Source organism: Triticum aestivum, chromosome 6A (genome assembly GCF_018294505.1).
Source record: "Triticum aestivum cultivar Chinese Spring chromosome 6A, IWGSC CS RefSeq v2.1, whole genome shotgun sequence".
Lineage (NCBI taxonomy): Eukaryota > Viridiplantae > Streptophyta > Magnoliopsida > Poales > Poaceae > Triticum > Triticum aestivum.
In genome coordinates, this window is record NC_057809.1 from 528,990,469 (window position 1) to 529,000,782 (window position 10,314).

Here is a 10,314-nt window from a genome sequence, read left to right on the forward strand (position 1 = left end):
TCCTTTTACTCCTTTTTGCCGTACGCCAGACCCCTCCCGATGAACATGATCCTATTTCGAATGTGGCCGGTTGAACACAAGGCTGTTTCCTCCATTCTGTGGTACGCCAGGCCTCGTTTCCATCGGATGTTCCATCCAAGTCCTCCCGATGAACACGATGTCGCATTCCGTTCTGACCCAGCCGGTTGGCTCCCCATGAACACGACAACGGCGCAGTTTCTCCATTTTGACCCAGCCATGTACATGAGCCATGGTCGTACGTATGCGCGAGTAGGCGTTCGAGACCCCGCCCGTATGTACATATGTGGCCGTATTTTCTTTCTTGCACACTGGCCGCTGCACGTACGTGTACATGTCACGTGCGCGCCTCAACTACGACACGTGCGCACCTCTACATTGACCAGTATGTACATACACGTTCGCGACCAGAATGACAAGCTACTACGCTTCCACCAGGTGGGTCCCGACTGTTAGGCACTTCCTTGCGTGCGAAGATGTAGCTTGTGGGTCCCAGCAGTCAGGGGGGTGAATCGTTTTTTTGCCCGGACGCACTTCCTTGTATGCGAAGATGTAGCTGGTGGGTCCCAGCGGTCAAGGGGAAACATTTTTTTCATGAAATACGGTGGACCGTCCGGTGGGTCCCTGCTGTCAAGTGAAGGAATAATTATTTTGCGCGTAATAAGGAGGCACTTCCTTGCTGCGGCCGTGGACCCAGTTGTCAGCCTCCCCACATATAGTCCACGTCTGATGGAAGTCATTCCTTGACCACGTTGACCACGCCGCACCGGGAGCACCAGGGCGGTGGACGACGGCGAGGCCTAGGAAGGGGACGACGCGAAGCCGGGGAAGATGTGGCAGTGGATGCCCACGCGTAGGGGAGTATGAGGGTTCACTGGTTCGCTGCGGTGTGAGGCTGCCGTCGCCGCAGAATAACAGGGGGTGTGGGTGAATAGAGGGATGGCCTGGCCAGCAGTGGGAGTTAGTAGGGGGCGGTGAGGCCTCCGCGGCATGCAGTCGGCCACGGGAGGCAGGAGCACGAGGCACGACCGGCGCTGGTTTGGGCGGCTGGAGCAAGAAGACCAGAGGTTGAAGAAGCACTGCGGCCGTTGGATGGAGATCGTACGGTCACTGGAGCTAGAATCATTCATATTGGCTAAGTTGACAAAGCCCTCCGTCCCCGTCAACTTAGTTGGCCCACATGTCAGCCTCCCACTATTGTGGGTCCCAGCTAGGAGGGGGGTATTCATTTTTTGTGCGTAATAAGGAGGCACTTCCTTGCGTGCGAAGATATAGCTTGTGGGTCCGAGCTGTCAGCGACGGTAACATTGTTTTCGCGAAATACAGAGGTCCTTTCGGTGGGTCCCAGATGTCAGGCAGAGTAATCATTATTTTGCACGTAATACGGAGGCATTTCCTTGCGTGCAGCCGTGGACCGAGCTGTCAGCCTCTCCACGTACAGTCCACTTTAGATGCATGTCGATCGTTGACTGCTACGTCTTGAGCTTGTGTTGGTTTTCCTCGAAGAGGAAGGGATGATGCAGTAGAGTAGCGAAGTATTTCCCTTAGTTTTTGAGAACCAAGGTATCAATCCAGTAGGAGGCCACGCTCAAGTCCCTCGTACCTGCACAAAACGATAGCTACTCGCAACCAACGCGATTAGGGGTTGTCAATCCCTTCACGGTCACTTACGAGAGTGAGAATTGATAGATATAATATTTTTGGTATTTTTGGTATAAAGATGCAAAGTAAAAAGTAAAAGCAAAATAAAAAGCAAACCAAGATTAAAGTGATGGAGATTGATATGATGAGAATAGACCCGGGGGCCATAGGTTTCACTAGTGGCTTCTCTCAAGAGCATAAGTATTCTACGGTGGGTGAACAAATTACTTTTGAGAAATTGACAGAATTGAGCATAGTTATGAGAATATCTAGGCATGATCATGTATATAGGCATCACGTCCATGACAAGTAGATCGAAACGATTCTGCATCTACTACTATTACTCCACTCATCGACCATTATCCAGCATGCATCTAGAGTATTAAGTTAAAAACAGAGTAACGCCTTAAGCAAGATGACATGATGTAGAGAGATAAATTCATGCAATATGAAATAAATCCCATCTTGTTATCCTCGCTGGCAACGATACAATACGTGCCTTGTTGCCCCTTGTGTCACTGGGTAAGGACACCGCAAGATCGAACCCAAAGCTAAGCACTTCTCCCATGGCAAGAACTACCAATCTAGTTGGCCAAACCAAATGGATAATTCGAAGATACTTGCAAAGATAACCAATCATACATAAAAGAATTCAGAGAAGATTCAAATACTATTCATAGATAGACTTTATCGTAAACCCACAATTCATCGATCTCAAAAAACACACCGCAAAAAGAAGATTACATCGAATAGATCTCCATGAGAGAGGGGGAGAACTTTGTATTGAGATTCAAAGAGAGAGAAGAAGCCATCTAGCTGCTAACTATGGACCCGAATGTCTGAGGTAAACTACTCACACTTCATCGGAGAGGCTAGGATGATGTAGAAGCCATCTTTGATGACGGCCCTCTTCCGGCGGAGCTCCGGAACAGGCCCCAAGATGGGATCTCGTGGATACAGAAAGTTGCGGCGGTGGAATTAGGTTTTTGGCTCCTGTTCTGATCGTTTGGGGGTACGTGTGTATATATAGGAGGAAGAAGTACGCCGGAGGAGCAATGAGGGGCCCACGAGGCAGGGGGCGCACCCTAGGGGGGGCGCCCCCACCCTCGTGACCTCCTCTTTTGTTCCTTGGAGCAGGGTCCAAGTCTCCTGGATCACGTTCGGTGAGAAAATCACGTCCCCGAAGATTTTATTCTGTTTCGACTCCGTTTGATATTCCGTTTCTTCGAAACACTGAAATAGGCAAAAAACAGCAATTCTGGGCTGAGCCTCCGGTTAATAGGTTAGTCCCAATAATAATATAAAAGTGGAAAATAAAGCCCAATATAGTCCAAAACAGTAGATAATATAGCATGGAGCATTCAAAAATTATAGATACGTTGGAGACGTATCAGACATCCCCAAGCTTAATTCTTGCTCATCCTCGAGTAGGTAAATGATAAAAAGAGAATTTTTGATGCGGAGTGCTACTTGGCATAATTTCAATGGAAATCTTCTTAATTGTGGTATGAATATTCAGATTAGAAGGATTCAAGACAAAAGTTTATCTTGACATAAAAATAATAATACTTCAAGCATACTAACAAAGCAATTATGTCTTCTCAAAATAACATGGCCAAAGAAAGTTATCCATACAAAATCGTATAGTCTGGCTATGCTCCATCTTCACCACACAAAGTATTTAAATCATGCACAACCCCCGATTACAAGCCAAGCAATTGTTTCATACTCTAACTTTTTCAAAACTTTTTCAATCTTCACGCAATACATGAGTGTGAGCCATGGATATAGCACTATAGGTGGAATAGAATGGTGGTTGTGGAGAAGACAAAAAGGAGGGGAAGATAGTCTCACATCAACTAGGCATATCAACGGGCTATGGAGATGCCCATCAATAGATATCAATGTGAGTGAGTACGGATTTCCATGCAACGGATGCACTAGAGCTATAAATGTATGAAAGCTCAGCAAAAGAAACTAGTGGGTGTGCATCCAACTTGCTTGCTCATGAAGACCTAGGGAAATTTTGAGGAAGCCCATCATTGGAATATACAAGCCAAGTTCTATAATGTAAAATTCCCACTAGTATATGAAAGTGACAACATATGAGACTCTCTATATGAAGAACAAGGTGCTAATTTGAAGCACAATATATGAGACTTGCTATATCATGGTGCTACTTTTAAGCACAAGTGTGGAAAAAAGGATAGTAGCATTGCCCCTTTTTTATTTATTTTCTTTTTTGGGCCTTCTTTTTTTCTATGGCCTTTCTCCCTTTTTTGGGACAATGCTCTATTGAATGATGATCATCACACTTTTATTTATTTACAACTCAGTGATTACAACTCGATTCTAAAACAAAGTATGACTCTATATGGATGCCTTCGGCGGTGTCCGGGATATGCAATGAATCAAGAGTGACAAGTATGAAGAAATTATGAACGGTGGCTTTGCCACAAATACTATGTCAACTACATGATCATGCTAAGCAATATGACAATGATGAATGTGTCATGATGAACTAGATGGTGGAAAGTTGCATGGAAATATATCTCGGAATGGCTATGGAAATTCCATAATAGGTAGGTATGGTGGCTGCTTTGAGGAAGGTATATGGTAGGTGTATGATATCAGCGAAAGGTGCATGGTATTAGAGAGGCTAGCAAAGGTGGAAGGGTGAGAGTGCGTATAATCCATGGACTCAACATTAGTCATAAAGAACTCATATACTTATTGCAAAAATCTAGAAGTTATCAAAGCAATGTATTACACGCATGCTCCTAGGGGGATAGATTGGTAGGAAAAGACCATCGCTCGTCCCCGACCGCCACTCATAAGGAATACAATCAATAAATAAATCATGCTCCAACTTTGTTACATAACGGTTCACCATACGTGCATGCTACGGGAATCACAAACCTTAACACAAGTATTCTTTAAATTCACAACTACTCAACTAGCATGACTTTAATATTATCACCTCCATATCTCAAAACAATTATCATGCTTCAATCTTTTCTTAGTATTCAACACACTCAAAAGAAAGTTTCACAAATCTTGAATACCAAGCATATTATTATTAAGCAAATTACCATGCTATTAAGAGACTCTCAAAATAATTTAAGTGAAGCATGAGAGATCAATAGTTTCTTTAAACCAAATCCACCACCGTGCTCTAAAAGATCTAAGTGAAGCACATAGCGCAAAATTATAACGCTCAAAAGATATAAGTGAAGCACATAGAGAAAAATTATCTAGCTAAAAAGATATAAGTGAAGCACATATAGCAAAACTACTACGTTCAAAAGATATAAGTGAAGCACATAGAGTAAAATTATCTAGCTCAAAAGATATAAGTGAAGCACATAGAGTATTCTATCAAATTTTAGTTCATGTATGGCTCTCTCAAAAGGTGTGCACAGCAAGGATTATTGTGGCATACTAAGACACAAAGACACAAATAATACAAGACACTCCAAGCAAAACACATATCATGTTGGTGAATAAAAATATAGCTCCAAGTAAATTACCGATGGAAGTGGACGAAAGAGGGGATACCTTCCGGGGCATCCCCAAGCTTTGACTTCTTGGTGTCCTTGGATTATCTTGGGGGTGCCATGGGCATCCCCAAGCTTAGGATCTTGCCACTCCTTGTTCCATGATCCATCAAAAGAATTCACCCAAAACTTGAAAACTTCACAACACAAAACTCAAAATAGAAAACTCGTGAGCTCCGTTAGCGAAAGAAAACAAAAGACCACTTCAAGGTACTGTAATGAACTCATTCTTTATTTATATTGGTGTTAAACCTACTGTCTTCCAACTTCTCTATGGATTATAAACTATTTTACTAGCCATAGATTCATCAAAATAAGCAAACAACACACGAAAAACAGAATCTGTCAAAAACAGAAAAGTCTGTAGTAATCTGTAGCTAGCACAAGATCTGGAACCCCAAAAATTCTAAAATAAATTTCTGGACGTGAAGAATTTATCTATTAATAATCTGCAAAAAGAATTAACTAAATACCGCTCTTCAAATAAAAATTTCAGCAGTTCTCGTGAGCGCTAAAGTTTCTGTTTTTTATAGCAAGTTCAACAAGACTTTCCCCAAGTCTTCCCAACGGTTCTACTTGGCATGAACACTAATTAAACACAAAAAACACAACCAAAACAGAGGTAAATAATTTCTTTGTTTCTAAGCAGGATCAAAAAGCAAGGAATAAAAATAAAATTGGGTTGCCTCCCAACAAGCGCTATCGTTTAACGCCCCTAGCTAGGCATAAAAGCGAGGATAGATCTAGGTATTGCCATCTTTGGTAGGCATTTGTTTGATTAGGCATCTGTTTCCCTTTGGAATTTCTTTATTTCTAGTGATTATTAAACTTTTAGGCACAAGATCAAAAAATTCATGTGTAGCAAATGGTTCCTTAATGATATCAAAAAGATTGGGATGAATGCTTATAGATTTAAGATCCGTAGTTTCCTTAGATGATTCACCCTTATTTTTAGGAACATACATAAGCTTGGCAATTTTAGTAGGAGGACTTGGAGTATTCTTTACGGAAGAAAAAGTGGTTCCTAAGTTTGTAATGATACCCTCAAGTTTATCAATTCTAGTAGAATCTAAGTTCATTTTCTCATTAACTATGGGTTCTTTTTCCTTAATATTTTTCAAAGTCATTCCTACCTTAGATCCATATTGAGTAATTTGATTGTGGATCTTTTTATCTAGATTTCAATTGATTCAATAGAGAAACTTTATTTTCAATAATTTCAAGTCTTTGCATAACATGCTCCAAAGTTAACATGGTTCCATTAACCAAAAGAGGTGGTGAGCCAAATAAATTTAGCATAGCATTATAAGAATCAAAAGTATGGCTACCCAAGAAGTTCCCTCCGGTAATGGTATCGAGGATATATCTATACCAAGGATTAACACCGACATAAAAATTGCGGAGAAGAACTAAGGTAGATTGCTTCCTGGTAGTTCTATTTTGAGCATTGCAAATTCTATACCAAGCATCTTTTATATTTTCTCCCTCCCTTTGTTTAAAATTTAGAAGTTCACTCTCGGGAGACAACGGAGAAGATATGAGACTAGTCATGACGACAAGCAAACAAACTAGAACACAAGCAAACAAGAGCAAACGGGCAAAAAGAGGCAAATAGAGAGGGAGGATAGAGAGAGAGGGCGAATAAAACGGCAAGGGTGAATTGGGGGGAGAGGAAAACGAGAGGAAAATGGCAAATAATGTAATGCGAGAGATAGGGATTTTGATGGGTACTTGGTATGTTGACTTTTTGCGTAGACTCCCCGGCAACAGTGCCAGAAATACTTCTTGCTACGTCTTGAGCTTGTGTTGGTTTTCCCCGAAGAGGAAGGGATGATGCAGCAGAGTAGCATATGTATCTCCCTCAGTTTTTGAGAACCAAGGTATCAATCCAGTAGGAGGCCACACTCAAGTCCCTCGTACCTGCACAAAACGATAGCTACTCGCAACCAACGCGATTAGGGGTTGTCAATCCCTTCATGGTCACTTACGAGAGTGAGATCTGATAGATATAATATTTTTGGTATTTTTGGTATAAAGACGCAAAGTAAAAAGTAAAAGCAAAATAAAAAGCGAAGCAATATTAAAGTGATGGAGATTGATATGATGAGAATAGACCCGGGGGCCGTAAGTTTCACTAGTGGCTTCTCTCAAGAGCATAAGTATTCTACGGTGGGTGAACAAATTACTGATCAGCAATTGATAGAATTGAGCATAGTTATGAGAATATCTAGGCATGATCATGTATATAGGCATCACGTCCATGACAAGTAGATCGAAACGATTCTGCATCTGCTACTATTACTCCACTCATCGACCGCTATCCAGCATGCATCTAGAGTATTAAGTTAAAAACAGAGTAACACCTTAAGCAATATGACATGATGTAGAGAGATAAATTCATGCAATATGAAATAAACCCCATCTTGTTATCCTCGATGGCAATCATACAATATGTGCCTTGCTGCCCGTTCTTTCACTGGGTAAGGACACCGCAAGATCGAACCCAAAGCTAAGCACTTCTCCCATGGAAAGAACTACCAATCTAGTTGGCCAAACCAAACGGATAATTCAAAGATACTTGCAAAGATAACCAATCATACATAAAAGAATTCAGAGAAGATTCAAATATTATTCATAGATAGACTTGATCATAAACCCACAATTCATCGGTCTCAACAAACACACCGCAAAAAGAAGACTACATCGAATAGATCTCCACAAGAGAGGGGGAACTTTGTATTGAGATTCAAAGAGAGAGAAGAAGTCATCTAGCTACTAACTATGGACCCGAAGGTCTGAGGTAAACTACTCACACTTCATCGGAGAGGCTAGGATGATGTAGAAGCCCTCCGTGATGACGGCCCACTTCCGGTGGAGCTGCGAAACAGGCCCCAACATGGGATCTCGTGGATACAGAAAGTTGCAGCGGTGGAATTAGGTTTTTGGCTCCTGTTCTGATCATTTGGGGGTACGTGTGTATATATAGCAGGAAAAAGTACGCCAGAGGAGCAACGAGGGGCCCACGAGGCAGGGGGCGCGCCCTAGGGGGAGCGCCCCCCACCCTCGTGACCACCTCTTTTGTTCCTTGGAGCAGGGTCCAAGTCTCCTGGACCACTTTCGGCGAGAAAATCATGTTCCCGAAGATTTTATTCCATTTGGACTTCGTTTGATATTCCGTTTCTTCGAAACACTGAAATAGGCAAAAACAACAATTCTGGGTTGGGCCTCCGGTTAATAGGTTAGTCCCAAAAATAATATAAAAGTGGAAAATAAAGCCCAATATAGTCCAGAACAGTGGATAATATAGTATGGAGCAATCAAAAATTATAGATACGTTGGACACATATCATTGACCATGTTGACTAGGCCGCGCCGAGGTCGCCAGGGCGGTGGATGACGATGAGGCCTTGGAAGGGAATGACACGGAGGCAGGGAAGACTCAGCAGTTGTTTCCCACGCGGAGGGGAGTACGACAATACGAGGGTTTAGTGGTTTGTCTGCCGTCGCCGGAGAATAACAGCAGGTGTGGGTGAGTAGAGGGATGGCTAGGACAGCGATGGGAGTACGGTGGGGCGGTGAGGCCTGCGCGCCAGCACAGCCGTCCGCGGGGAGGAGGGAGCAGGCAGTCCCGCCGGCGCTTGTTTGAGCGGCTGGAGCAGGAAGAGCAGAGATTTAAGAAGTGCGACGACCGTTGGATGGACATTTGTAGGATAGAAAGTATGTCTAGAGGGGGGTGATTAGACTACTTGACCAAATAAAAACTTATCCCTTTCCCAATTTTAGTTCTTGGCAGATTTTAGCAATTTTGGACAAGTCAAGCAATCTTAACACAATTCAAGCAAGCATGCAAAGAGTATATGAGCAGCAGAAAGTAAAGCATGCAACTTGCAAGAATGTAAAGGGAAGGGTTTGGAGGATTCAAACGCAATATGAGACATGGATGTCTCTGTCGTGGTTCCGATAGGTGGTGCTATCGTACATCCATGTTGATGGAGACTTCAAACCACGAAGGGTAATGGCTGCGCGAGTCCACGGAGGGCTCCACCCATGAAGGGTCCACGAAGAAGCAACCTTGTCTATCCCACCATGGTCGTCACCCACGAAGGACTTGCCTCACTAGTGGTAGATCTTCACGAAGTAGGCGATCTCCTTGCCCTTACAAACTCCTTGGCTCAACTCCACAATCTTGTCAGAGGCTCCCAAGAGACACCTAGCCAATCTAGGAGACACCACTCTCCAAGAAGTAACAAATGGTGTGTTGATGATGAACTCCTTGCTCTTGTGCTTCAAATGATAGTCTCCCCAACACTCAACTCTCTCTCATAGGATATGGATTTAGTGGAAAGAGGATTTGAGTACAAAGCAACTTGGGAAGGCTAGAGGTCAAGATTCATATGGTAAGAATGGAATATCTTGGCCTCAACACAAGTGTAAGTGGTTCTTTCTCAGAAAAAGTAAGTTTGAAGTGTAGGTTTGTTCTGATGGCTCTCTTCTATAATGAAGAGGTGGCGGAGGGGTATATATAGCCTCCACACAAAATCTCACCGTTACACCCAACTTGCCAATCTCGGTGGGACCGAATTGATAAACTCGGTCGGACCGATTTAGCAAAGCTACTGACTGTTAGGAGTTTCGGTGGGACCGACATGCAACTCGGTAGGACCGATATGGTTAGGGTTAGGGCATAACGTAATCTCAATGAGACCGATTACACGAACTCGGTGAGACCGATTTTGGTAATAAGCTAACCAGAGAGTTGGTCAGGTAAACTCGGTGGGACCAATCGCTCATTTCGGTGAGACCTAAACATTACGAAGGGGAAACAGAGAGTTTACATTGCAATCTCGGTGGGACCGATCGCTCATCTCGTTAAGACCGAAATGTTACGAAGGGAAACAAAGAGATTACAATCCCATCTCGGTGAGGCCGAGATCCCTATCGATGAGACCGATTTCCCTAGGATTTCTGGCAGTGGCTATGACATTTGAACTCGGTGGCTCCGGATAGAAAGAATCGGTGGGTCCGATTTTGACTTTTGGTTTAGGTCAGATGTGGATATGATAAAGTAGTTGAGGGTTTTGGAGCATATCACTAAGCA